The sequence below is a fragment of the Cervus canadensis genome, chromosome 25, assembly GCF_019320065.1.
Source record: "Cervus canadensis isolate Bull #8, Minnesota chromosome 25, ASM1932006v1, whole genome shotgun sequence".
Classification (NCBI taxonomy): Eukaryota; Metazoa; Chordata; class Mammalia; order Artiodactyla; family Cervidae; genus Cervus; species Cervus canadensis.
This window is the reverse complement of record NC_057410.1, coordinates 32,593,726-32,608,151: the sequence shown is the minus strand read 5'-3', so window position 1 is coordinate 32,608,151 and position 14,426 is coordinate 32,593,726. Positions and strand designations below refer to the sequence as shown.

Genomic DNA, 14,426 nt, shown 5'->3' with positions numbered 1-14,426 from the left:
CCAAGGAAAACTCTCCTCTCACTTCCCTGGGTCTGAGGGCAGTGACTTCAAATTCAACCACCCTCTTCCCCCAATTTCCCTGGTAGCTCAGCTGGTAAAGAATCTCCCTGCCATGCAGGAGACCCCGGTTTGATTCCTGGGTCAGGAAGATCCCCTAGAGAAGGGATAGGCTGCCCACTCCAGTGTTCTTGGGCTTCCCTGGTGGCTCAGACGGTAAAGAATGCACCTGCAATGCAGGAGACCTAGGTTCACCCCCTAGGTTGGGAAGATCCCCTGGAGGAGGGCATGGCTACTCACTCTAGTATTCTTGCCTGTGCTTAAGTCTCAAAGAATCGGAAAGACTGAGCAAGTGGGCACAGCACAGCTCTCTCTTCCTTTCCATACATGGCAGAGGTGCCACGGGACCCATCTCCTTCTCCTTCTCATTTATGTCTTTTCCTTCTTTGCAAGGCGAGCTAAAAAGCTGGGCTGACAACAAAGTGGATATCATTGTGAAGTTTACATAGACCCGGCTGGCAAGTTCATGGAAACCTGCACGAATTGCTTAATGTGGTACATGTCGCTAATATGCACAGCACATCCTGTGTTGAAAGTGATACTTTTCCACTGGTGGTAACCTCTCCTTTGACCTTGGAGCTCACTGAGCAGTTACAATCAGGTGATATTTATATTCGGAACAGGTGACACATTATGTTCCTTTGCTTGGTGACCCAGACAGGTACCACATGGCAGCCAGACTGAAAATCAACATCAAATTGCTTACACATTCCCCACTTAAAGAAGGATGCCTTGGAGAAGTGCTCAGCCAGAAAGATTTCTCCCAAGATTTGTTTGCTGTGAGGTAGAAAAGAGCATGTTAGCTCTGGTTTGAGATGACATCTGATGAAATTACATGGAAGGTGACAAAACATCATCCTCTGAACAATGCTATGATCCATTTTGGCACTTCCCCCTCTCTCTTGCCACGTTCCCATCTTACCCACAAAAGAGCTTCTCATGTGAGAGGCTAAGAAAACCAACCAAAAGAAAGTCTAGTTGAAACTGAGTGCTAGAAACTTATGGGGAGAAATCTAGAAGAAAATTAATTGGGACCAACTTAGCACAGCACGGCACAGCTGAGCGTTGTTATAAATCCCTAGAATTCCATTCCTTTGTCCCTCCACTCAGTTCCCTCTCAGCCTTCAGGCTCTTTCTCTCCGCCTCCTCTTTCTCTCCCATACTCTCTCATATTTCTTATTTAATAAACTTGTTTCCAAGAAAGGAAAGAAACTTATGTTAGTCATTCACACTTTAGTGTGAATTAAAGTCAGTGAGTCAACTCTCACAGGAATGAGGATTTAAAGGCATAGCTCTAATTGTGGAATGGCTGCCTTCGAGCCCTTTTAAGGATATTTCATGAAACAGCTAAATACAAGGAAAAGGAGAAAAACTGCCCAAGTCTGCCTATGCAGAAAGATAGCTTTGAGTCCAGTCTTGAGAAATGGGAGCCATCAGCTGCCACTCAAATGAATTCACAAAAAGTTGAATGAAAGTTATAATTTGTCCTTTGGGGATTGACTGGTTTTAACCCCCTCCTCTTCTAGGAAATAGATCTATTTTGATGGCTTGCAAGTATCAGCCCTATAGGATTCAGATTCATTCTTACTCAACACCCAGTCTCTCCAATCCAAATACCCTTTCTCCACCCAGGCTTTATCTGAAAAGGCACAACATAAGCTGCTTGGACCAAATGTGGCCATGAGTCCTTCAACAAATGTTCTATACTCATGAGTGCACCCCTTGGCGCAGAAAGCTGATAGCACTCTGACATATGGCTGGTCCCCTAGAGACTCTCCCCTCTCAGCCAGAAGAAGTTCAAAATTCTGAGTCAGGGGAAAATTCAGTCTGTTCCAAGCAAGAGAAACAAGTGTGGTCCCAAAATGAATGCTGGTATTTAGTATGCCTTACAGTATTATAAATATAATCTTTCTGAGGTGTGAGTGTGTCAGGAAGAGACAGAAATGGAATGAGTGTGTGTGTGTGATGATGATGATGACATAAAGGGGGGCAAGCACAGGCCCAGAACCAAGAAGGATCAATGCAAGCATCAATGTCAAGAATGCAAAGCCAGGTATACAGAATGCCCAGTGATTAAATACAGAATTATCTACTGCTTCCTCCATGAAGAAGTGGAGGAAAGGGAATTAGAGAGAAAGAAAAGGTGGTGAGGATGAGAGAGAAAAAGAGAAGCAGAAACAAAGATGGAGAGAAATAGAAGAGTGGAGATGGAGAAGAAGGACTAGGAATTGGGGGGCCTTACCGGATGGAGACTGCAAAGCCTGGACTGAGAGGGAGAGACAGCCAGAAGGAGGAACTGCGGATACATCGCAGGTCCCTCCACCAGTTACAAGTGATTCATTTTTGCCCTTATTGTGTTTGGCCAGCTAACAAGTTCCATGTCCATAAAGCAACACCAAGACAAATCCACCATCTATAGAACATTCAACTTCCTATCAAACAGATGGGCTTGTTGGGGTGGGTCTTACTCAGTCCCTCCTGGACCTCTGGGCATGCTGGCCATAACATGCTCTGGACAGAGGACCAATGAATAGAACGAAATGAAGTAAACCGACTCTTCAGGGGGACTTGGGTGACCTTCATTGCCCTTTAATCAACCAAGCTGACAACCTGAAGCAGCAACACGACCCCAGGGCAGGGGTTCTTAACTTTCAGCATGCCGTGGTTTCCTCTGGCAAGCTGATAAAGCCTACAGATCCCTTCTCAGAACAATGTTTTAAATTTGTACAACTGTAAAGGAAAACAATTACATGGTTATGGTTATCAAATATTTAAATAATATGATACAATGATATTTGTACTCCTTCATCAAGGCTTTAAATAAGATCTGATGAAGGGTCAAACGACTACTGTTATTTTAAAAAGCAAAGGGATAATATAATGTTTCGAGATGCCTGCAACAACTATCAGATGCTATGAAAAGATCTGTGATTTCCATGGTGACAAAGTCACAGTGCTCATATGTTATCACTGCAGCTTGTTGCCTGCATTCTTCCTAGAAGGAAAAGCTAGTTTTCAGGGAAAGGTTTGATACAATAGAGATGCAGCATTTTCACATTCAAATTCAGGAACAGGAACAAAGGAAATAAAGGGAAGTGGTTTGCAGATAGTAATAATAAAAACTGAACTGCTGACTATAATAACAAAGCAATGTCTGCTACAAGCGAAACAGCAAACCTGACTCCATTGATGAAGACTCTTCCCTGGGCTGTGTACTTTTTCCATGTATCATTTCCCTTCGTCCTCACTCTGAGGAGGGTATCCTCTTCTCACTTTACAGATGAGGAAACTGAGACTTAGGGGTTTTAGAGAACCTGTCAAAGGATCAAAGCTAATGAGTAACTGAGCCAAAAATCGAAGTTGGAGCTGTGGCTGTCAGACGCTAGAGCCCATGTTCATTGTGTCTCCTTAAGAGAGAGAAGTGTGCATGCATGCATGTGCGTGTGTGTGAGTGTATGAAAAGAGAGAGAGAGAGACAGAGAGAAATGAATGCCAAGAATTTCCTTTTCCCCCGTCCATGCTCAGGTCCCATCGGTGTGAAATAGAGACACAGGTGCCAGAGTGAATAGGAGATTACAGATCATCAACATCATCCAAAAATCTTCCCAGAAACACTGAAAGGGAACAGCTCTGTGGGAAACCAGCTCTATCAGACAGTGACATACCACAGAGTCTCTGTAATTCTCACTGCACAGCGATGCACGTGAATGGTTAGTCAGAGGACCTGAATCTGCCTGGTCTCTCCATGCAACTGCAAATGTGATTCATAAGCAGGTAGCTATCACTGACTGAATCACACACACTGGTTTCTCAATAAGACTGCTGGGTTTGAGGAAGGAAGGAGAACAAACTATTCAAAATGGTGTTCAAGCAGGATCTGTTTCTATTCGAGTCATTAGATGAGACCCAGACGCCAGTCAGTAAGCAGCAAGACCAAACCAAGCTTCATTTAATGCAGAGCAGGATGGCAGCAGCTCTTCTGGTGGCCACGTCATATCGGTGACTCATGTTGGGTTTATTGTCGAAGGACATCTCTCAACCTTTGTCACACACATTGCTGCTAAGCCATGTCACATCCTTACAGTGTGCTATTTGTGTTTTGGACCCAAACACACATGTCTTTCAATTATCCCTATTAAATTTAATTCTATGGCCATGGTTCACCATGCAAAGCCATGACCATTCTACTTTTACATTTCTTTTACTACTAATGAGCATGGCCTGATCATTGGTGAACATTGTGCCTTTTCCTTCACTAGCCAGCATTTCAGTAATCTCTTCGAGAACCTGATACGTGATCATCAAGAAGCTATATGACTCGCAGAATTCACATTCTTCCTTTTTGAAAAATCAGATAAGCCCATCTATCTTAACCTACCTTTCACCTTCTCTCCCATATCCATAACTTCTCAAAGTTCCCTCGACTGCGGAATGCAATTTGTTCAGGCTGGAAGAATGGACTATTTGAACACTCATACATTCACTCATTTTAAATATTTTATTTCTCTTTTATCAATTCTTGCTCAATCGTTTTCAGTTCAAGGGTCATTCTGCTTCATTTACTCAATCTACATCAGATACTAAGTATGTTCTAGGCACTGATAATTCAAAGATTAGTACGTTCCATGACTTTTAGGAAGCTTTCAACTTATTGGAGAAAACAAATGTGCAAACAGATAAATTGCATGTGATAATTAGGAGTCAAAATAGTTTATACAATAAAGAGAGTGTGTTGACTCATGCAATTTAAAGGTCCAGAGGTAGGGTAGGCTTCAGGCACGGTTTGATTTGGGCTCCTTCATGATGTGCTGGAGCATATCTAACAACCAACAGACTCTCTAGAGAACAAAGCTTTGATTCATAGTGTTTGCCAATTTCCATGCTGTAAATACTCCTCCCATGGCCTGTTTCTTTCAAGCTACCAACAGGAAGTTACTGAACACAGAATTGGGACAAGATGTACACATCCCCCTGTGACCTGATGCAGACTAGCTCAGGCACACCACTGCCACCCTCAATTCTCTACAAGTCTCATGGTTCTTCCATCCTCGGTGTGCTGATTTTGTCCTGACGATGCAGCCAGAAACGGGGACTATATATTTTCTTGGCAGTGTCCAGGGGATGAACAAGCTTCTCTTCCCTTAATCATCAAAAAAAAAATTCTAAATGCCTCTGAAATAATCAGTCTACCCAAGGGATGGTACTCCTCACTGACTTAGCCTTGGGCAATGTGTTTAAATAAGGCTCTTCATTTTACCTAACAAGTGCTCCTTGTTGGAGAGAATTATTAATAGCACCCAAAACCTGTCCTCTAGAAGGTGAAATTATCAGCAAGGTGAAAAAATAGCTTGTTTATAATATTTTCCCATTGTAATGACTATGCTAACCAGATGTTTTTAGGACTGAAATTCTCATTTCTTCCCTCCACCCCTTACTCCCCCTACTACTGGAAGGGATTACTGCTGTTTGTTCACAGCTAAGTTCCTTCCCAGGCACTGCCCTCACCAAAAGGAGCTGCTTGCTTATCTTCAGAAGAAATTACCTTGAAGGACTGGTCAATGGGTTGGCACAAAAGCCCCACCTCAGTTCAGACATCTGGAGGGAGATCCCAGCTCCGGAGCTCACATGGGGAATCGAGTGAGACTTTTGGCAACCACATTTCCCTCTGCCCTAGAGGGCTTCCGTTGCTCCATTATATCGTTCCTGTGAGCACCTTCCCACCAAATCTCCTGCATACAAATCTGCAGTGCCTATTTCCAGGGAACCCCACCTAAAATATCCATCCTTGAACCAGTCACCGAGGTGGTTCTAGACAAATCAGAACTGATCATTTAAGCTGGAAGTGGTGTCTGTCTCACTGATATCCCATGGCTGCTCCACTGTTGGAAAGGGTTAGAACGAATCTTGAGAGGTAACCACATTATCTACTACACAAATACAACACATGCTGGGTGACGTAAAAGACAAATGTAAAATATCACAGTCCAATGATTGGTGCATTGAGAAAAGGTGTGAGAAAGAAAGAAAGCAGCCCCTGACATCTGGAAATAATCACAGCTGGACCCCAATAGTACTGCAAGCTGGTCTGACACTCATAGCCTGGCAATTCTATTCCCCAGCTGGACATAAACAAGCTCACAGAACACCAGCCTCAGACAAGCTTACTCTAAACCATAATAGAATTGAACAAAATAAGACCACTGCATAACTTTGTCTATTACTATGTTACTGAGACACCCCATGGCTCCCCAAGGAGCATGTTTTCCCTCCAACAGGGAATAACAAGCCTATCTTGCTTCATTGTCAGATGTTCCTGGTGGTCTTTGGCTAAAGGACATTAACGCACTTGGTAAGCATATGTGGGAAGAATAACTGAGTGTATAAAGAGCAACTGTGCCACTCCTTCAGGGAAGCCGTAACTGAAGGTGTGACCTTTGAGCAGGTTCTTGAAGGATGGTTGGGCTTTCCCAGGAAGGCAGGGTCAGGGCATGGGCGAAGCTTGGCAGATCAAAAATGAAGGAGGAGGAATCCACGAGGGTGGCAGGAAGGGAGAAGCAGGAGGATGCTGGGGCCAAACCTGGAGGTTGTTGTACGTCCACTTAATCTTGTAGACAAAGGGGACAGAGAAGTGGGAGGTAAAGAGCTCTAAATTTGAAATCTGGTTGAAATGAGAATTCCCTGAGTAGCCATAAATATATATTTTTTTCTAACCCTTTTTTCTTCTCTCCTTTTTCAATATGGAAGGGACACAGGAGTTGGCAGGGAAGGGAGACTTGCTTTTGCTAAATAAAAATTATTTATTTTTATTTTCCCCAGTTTTCTCAATCTTAATATTAAGGTACATTCCTGACAACACCAAGCCCTTTATTCCTTGAATACTGTGAATTCTGAGAAGACCTGAAAATCAAGAAATCAATGGTATAAATTTGAGTCTGAGTATGAAAACCCAAGAATCAGAGTGCCAGTGTTTGAGAGCAGGAGAAGATGTAGGTCTGAGCTCAGGCAGAGAGCAAATTGGGTCTTCCTCTGCCTTTTTGTTTTACTCATGCCTTCAAGAAATTGAACAATATCCACCCAACATTGGTAAGGGTGATCTTTACTCAGTCTCCTGATTCAAGAGCTAATCTCTTCCAGAAAGACCCTCAGAGACACACTCAGAAATAATGCTTAAACATCTCTCTGGGAATCCCTTAGCCCAGCTGACACATAAAATTAACCATCACATCTTGTTAATTGGTCTTACATCATGTAAGTGTTCATTAATTTTGGGTCTTTTGAAAATAACATATATCTGATAAAGCTGAAGTAGACTTAAATTGCTCTAGTCTTATAAATCTTCCCTAGCTACCCTAGACCACCATTTTAGAGAATTTTGTGTATATTTGTGAAATCCATGCTTTAACATTTTCACTATAATGATAAGCCATATAAATACTATTTTGTATTGAAATACAATGTTTTATCATTTTCCAGTGTACTTTTTTCACTCAATATTATGCTTTGAGATTCAGCCTCTTTTGTTAATACAATATATGCAAAGATTTTTGTAAAGCTAAAGCTGGTAACAATCATTTAACTACTATTATTATTTTCATTATTATTAATATATAGACTTAGACCATTTCTTGCAATTATTTTATAGTTAGTTATCTATCACTAATCATACTACATTTTACTTATCTATTCGCCTATTGGTGGATATTTAGTTTATTTCCAATTTTGTCAATTGTAAACAATATCCTATAGAATATCCTTGAACAAGTCATCATCATTATTTTCAAGAGTTTGTTTCTACTTAAAAGTGGATTTTCTGGGTTTTAAAGAGAATATATTTTGAGTTTTACTAGCTATTGTCAAATTGCTCCCCAAAATGTCTGTAACCATAAGCAATGTATAAGAACTACTTTTCTTTATCTTTGTCAACTACAATGTCAGATTTGTCAAAAATTTGTAGGTGCAAAGTGATAATCTTTGTTTTAACTTGCATTTTCCTGTTCACTAATAAGTGAGATTGGGTTTTGGTTTTTTGAGGTTTTTTTTACATTGTCCAGTTAGGTCCTTAAGCTTTTCCAAGGTCACAGATCCCTTTGATAATCTCCCTCAGAAAAACTCACATATGCATACACACCACATTGAGGGGCTTCATAGAACCCTTGAAGACCAGCCATGGACACCCTCAAAGCAGGGACCCTGGAGGTTTCAGTGGGTATAAGAACTACCTGGGAAACTTGTGAAAATGCAGATTCTCAAGACCCACCTTCAAGGATCCTGACTCAAGACATCTGGGGTAGAGTCTGAAAGGTTGTTGAAGATGATAATTTTTGAAAAGACAGCTTTCAGGATTCCTGTATTCCCAGTAAGAAATACTATTTCTGCTTTCCAAAATTTTCCCTTCTCCCATAACTATGAATAAAGGATAAGATCACCAAGTTCAATGTAAAAAAAGCTATAACTTGCCTTCAAACTGATCCTGTAGCTATTAATACTTTTAAGCCAGAGTTACTACTATAGTCACACCTTGTGCCTCTCATCAACTTTGCTGGCATGGGTGGGGACGGACATGACAAGATGAATAAATAGGTGACATGTGATGCAAAGAAAAACCCAAGGAAAGGAAAAAATTTTGGAGACTCTAAGCTATGCAGAAAATGCTACATAAAAAGCATCTCTCTACTAAATATGAACAGTGTGTGTCTAGAATGGTTTGTGTTACTAATTTTATTTCATGAGCGAGCTCATTTCTTTTCTGCCATATACTTTAAAGATTCTCTTGTGAAAAGAAGGAAACAAATTTAGCATCCTCTCAGATCTAAATTCACATAAGTGACTGTGGTAAGATGAAGAAAACTGATTGCCTCAACTGCAAGTAAGATATTTTCTATTTAAAAACCTAGTACTAAGGAAGCCATGAACCAGGGAATTTGTGGAACATTTAGAAAGGGTTTAAGAATCCTTTTGGTATGATGGTGATGTTACACAGATACATTTCTCCCTCTTTTTATTCTTCAGCCTTGCAGCTTTCAAGAGAGAGTTAATCCTTGTTTTTGACTCAGTCACATGAAATGTGTTCCTTTCTGAGCTATTCAAAGGCCAACATCCTCTTGAACCTTCGGTGTAATTCAGCTCTGTGAATGATGCCAGGAACAAGAATTAGGATCCGGTTCTAAGACTTTAGAATGACTCACTGGTTAACTTTGGTCTAGTAACAATAGAAAAATGACTCAGTTGCTCTGTCTGTGAAACTGGGACAGTGATGCTGGCTGCCTGCCTTGTACGAAGGGATGAAGGAAGGCCAGGTTTGTGAGATAACAGAGGCTTCTGGAGCAGGGGCCTTACAAGAGTGGGCAGGGGGACAGGTGCCAAGAAAGAGCCAAAGACCATGGAAGGGCAACCTGACACACGACTCTCAGTCCTGCACATAGGCTGTGCTGGCTGCTCTGTAAACAGCGGGGAAGACGAAATGCAGCTGATTCCCATCCCTTGTCATTCTTTCTACTTCTATGGGTAACTCACTGGGTTCAAAGTAAAAATGGTGGCCCAGGCTTCGTGCAACTTTCTAACGCCCATTATCTACTTTTGGCTATATAAGTCTTCTCATACTATATAGATTCTCCCAATTCTAGACTGTATGTTCATTAAACATAAAAATTATACTTTATATATATATATATATACACACACACACATACATATATATGCATATATGTATGTATATATACATATATGCATATATATGTATCTGCCTGGTAAAACGCTTGGCACTCTCAATATAAATGCTGTAAGTGTCAGATAAATGAGTTCTTACACGTGGAGTAAAACAAAACACACATACTCACACACTAGCATTTTCCCCAGTATTCAAGCCAGAAAGAAGAAGATAGGGAGGGATTGGAGAGACAGTTCTGCTATCATACTCATTCCTGCGTGTATTATTTATGATCCAGACATGACTACAGTACTGGAGATAAAGTACCCATAGAAAAACAGAAATTTATTTCTCTCCATATAACATGACTGCTCCATAGTGTCACAAGCACAAGTTCCTTCCACTTTTCTTGGGGTGTTACCCTCAACTGCATGGTCCAGTTAGCTCACCACAAAATCCGCATCCTGGCTAGTAGACGGAGAAAGGGCAAAAGACCACATCTTTCCTCCCAGAACCCATCTCTTTTATCCACAGCCCTTCTGGAACTTAGCCACATGACCACAACAAACTGCAAGGGAGCCTGGGAAGGGTAGTCTATATTTCTGGCTAGCCATAAGTCCAAGTAAAAATTAGCAGTCTCTAACAAAAAGAAAGCAGAAAAAAAAAAAAATATTGGGACAACTAGCCATATCTGCCACACTGCCCAGCATAAAAAATAAAAGCAAAAAGATGTGGACTTCCCAAAGTCACTAGAAAAGTCCTCAGTGAACTCAGAAGGAACTGGCACTAACTGGTCTCATGAGCGTACTAATCAACATGCATACAACCTAGATGTTTATTTGGGGAAAAGACTGTTCTAAACTGTGTGTTTGCCCTTTTAACAACTTTCACATATTAATCTCTGATACCTTTAAACCTCCTTTCCTAGACTCAATTTGGGTGTTCATACTGCAGCTAAAGTTTTATGTTTTCATACCTCTATTGGAATAAAAACCCACTTACTCTGATTACTATGCATACAAGATTAGAAGACAAATGCATTTAGTGTGAAATCAGGCACCTACCTGCACTCAACTTCAGAAATAAGAATAAAAAGCCACAAGTGTGCCAAGAATAGGACAGATTATGAGTGATCAGACAACTGAATAGTCATAATAATTAAAGCAACCACAAAATGGTTCAAGTCTATTAAGTAATTGCTTTCTGTCAAGTGCTTTACCTGCATCATCTCATTTAGAATATAAAACAGATGTAAATATAAATATAGAAATACAGATATGGAGCAAAGAGGATGTAGTACTACTACTATCCCCATTTTCAGCTGAGGAAACTAGATTCAGAAGAGCTAACTAACTTGCCAAGACCGTGCAGCTACCCAGTAGCAAAGCCTGGTCTTGAACTCAAGAATCTAACACTATTATTGGTACCTTTAACCACTGAACAATACCACCATACTGCAGCTCCAGTACTTTGGCCACCTGATGTGAAGAGCCAAATCGTTGGAAAAGACCCTGTTGCTGGGAAAGATTGAAGGCAGGAGGGGAAGGAGATGACAGAGGATGAGATGGTTGGATGGCATCATCGACTCAATGGACATTTGTTTGAGCAAGCTCCAGGAGATGGTGAAGAACAGGGAAGCCTGGCGTGCTGCAGTCCGTGGAGTAGCAAAGAGTCGGACACGACTAAGAGACTCAACAACAACAACAGCACGCTGATCAAGTGGAGGACTGTGAGTAAATTCCCATGTGTCTGCCCACCATCACATGTACAGAAACTGATCCTGTAAATCACCCTGTCTGGAAGTACTGGGAGAGGAGAACTAAGCAAGAGAATAAAGGTTTCAACCTTCAGCATTTAAGAAGCGACCTTTAAAACCTTCTCAAAACCTTTGCACAATGAAGAAAATTTTTAAAAAATACTTTAAATATATTAAAAATAGTCCTACATTTGATTATTTTCTTCTACAATTATTTTTTATTTAAGGATAATTCTTTATAATGTGTGTTACTTTCTGCTGTACAATGAAGTGAATCAGCTATAGGTACACATATATCCCTCCCTCTTGGGCCTCCCTCCCACTTCACCTGCATCTCACCCATCAAGGTCATCACAGGGCACCTAGCTGAGCTTCCAATTAATTTAATGATCACAAGATCTAAGCTACTCCAGTTGTTAAACCTACAAACTACTCTTAAATAGTGTTTCCTCCTATTGTAATTAATCTTGTAATAATTTAAGTCTACCTCATCCATACAGAGTAAATTCCAGGAAGATATGTTCCTGGTTTTATTCCCAAATTAGGAATAGAATGGGTGTCCAATAGCTATTTATTGAATAAATCAATATTTTCCTTCAACATATTCCTTTATCATTATTTGCAAACTATTAAGAAATGGTTAATATAAATAATTATATTATTAGATGTTGCTGTGCTTCAAAATTTGATACTAAGAACTTGCACTATAAAAAGTTTTGCTTAATCCATGTTAACTTATCACAGGAATTTAATATCTCACAGACTTGAGTGTGTCCGTGTTCCCTGTGGGATTTCATTTCTATTAATAAGTTTGTTTACTGAACTACTGTTTGCCCCCAACATTTTGTGTGGTCGGTTTTAAATTTGACACCAGTGGATATGAAGGAGTCAAGTCATTAAGATCTCAAACTACTTCAGAGCAAGGTAATTAGGCTTCAAGGAGAATGACCCAGGACCCATCTGTCCTTAATATAGCTTAATAATCTTAATATAGTCCTTAATATTCTTGAAAATAAATTCCTTCTCCCTGAAATATATAATTAATATTACATGATTATATTCATTTTTCCTCAGGGATTTCAGGATTCTTTTCACCTTGGAATTCTGATTCTTCATTACTTAGGCAGACATGAGTCCTACCAAGTTCATACACATGCTTAAAGGGGTCAAATGCTTTGTGAAAACTAAAGGGACTTTTACTTACTTAGGGTCTGTCATTTAAAAAAAAAAAAAGGTTGCTCTCTCAAATGCATGTTTGTTTCATTGTTTCCTTTTCCTGATCAAGCCCTCTCTCCACACCTATCTCCTAGTCCAGATTTTCAAGTGCAGGATGGTAAAGAACTGTGGATTTCCCAGGTGAGGCTTGACCAAGGGTTAGAACACCTCCCTACCTTTGATTTGTGGTGGGAGCTCACTGGAGTGTGTGAGCCTCCACTGAAGGGTCTTCACTGAATGTCCACAGAGAGAAGACAGGCAGACTAGCCAGCTGGCTTTCTTTCACGAACTTTTTCCTCAATGTTTTATTTTGAAAATGTTCAAACCTACAGAAAAGTTGAAAGAATAGTTTAATGAACACCTATAAATGTTTCATATAGGTTAACTGGATGTCAGCATTTTCCAAGTTCCAAACAGTCCAAAGAATATTTTTCCTTCTCTATGCTTATGTATATACTTACAAATGTTTATGTACTTTCTTACTTAACCTTTTGAAAGCAAATTGCAGAGATCATGATACATCACTCTTAAATATTCACGCTTATATCACTCACAAAACCAAGGATATTTTCCTGTATAGTCACAATACCATAGTCATCCAGAGACAATTACCATTGACTCAATATTATCTAATATACAACCCATAATCAACGTTCCCAGTTGTCCCATAACGTGTTTTATAGTTGGATTTTTGGTCAGGGAGAGGACCATCCATGTTTATTCAAGATACTTGAGTTGCATTTAGTTATCATTTATGCTTAGTCTTTTAAAAATCTAATTTTACTTATCTTCAGTTCTGCTCTTTTTATTTTGCTTTGTTTTTCAAGTTTTTTGGAGACTCTGGGGCAGTTTTCTAGAATGTGCCATGTTCTGAGTTAACCTGATTGCTTCCTTGTGATTCAATTCCGCTTAAGCGATTTTGGCAAGAACAGTACATTGTAATGCTGTTCCCATGAACTTTGAACAAACTCCAGAACAAGGATTTTACCAAGGCCCCAGTGATTGAATTCAATAAAACAAAAAATTAAAGTCATTTTAAAAAATGAGATTCAGTATTTACTACTTTTAACAGAAAGCAAAATATCCACAGCAAAATGAAAGGTGGGGTATCCAAGATTCATGTTCAAGATTCTTAATAACTTATCTGTGTTTGAAAGCGACCCTTGTCATGTCAAATCTAACAACATTCGTTGAATCATCAGAACTGAGACTTGGGCAGGGTCAGTCTCTGCCCTTGCAAAGCGGATAATTACTAATTTGTTGCAATTTCAGAAATGCAGAAGGCCACTCTTCCCCACTCGGCTACACTGCCTCTATTGTGTGGGCAAGTTCCATCTACTGTTATTAACCATCAAAGCCTTTAATGAATTAGCTGCTACATGTCGGGCCTTCTGCTTAGTGTTTTGTCTAACTATTTCTTACAACAACCTCATGAAGTAAACATCATTAGTCTCATGTTAGAGATGGGAAACTGAGACTCAGAGATGTAACTGCCCCCACGGGCCCAAGCAGCACGCTTAGAATTTGCATCAAAATCTGCATCATTAACTGAAGTTCTGTAATTTCATGTTTCATCATAATCTTCTATTCCCCGATCCCATCTCATTCACCAAATAGCTTTCTCTTTTTTCCTCTAGACCATACACTACAGTGGGCATCCAATAGCAGCATTTTATGCCAATAAGTTCTTCTAGAAATTATGATTAATATTATGTGTCTGCTTTGTGCCAGGTACCTTGCTGAATGCTCTAC

The 14,426-nt window shown here is 40.1% G+C and overlaps 1 long non-coding RNA gene across 1 annotated transcript in view; it reads right to left on the bottom strand.

Moving 5' to 3' along the window:
- The window catches only part of LOC122427731, a 75,400-nt gene extending 62,389 nt beyond the window's left edge, over positions 1-13,011 (bottom strand). Inside the window, exon 1 of the long non-coding RNA XR_006265523.1 lies at positions 12,851-13,011. This is a non-coding gene — a long non-coding RNA (uncharacterized LOC122427731). The remainder of the gene's footprint in view (positions 1-12,850) is intronic.
- Between the last annotated feature and the right edge of the window lie 1,415 nt (positions 13,012-14,426).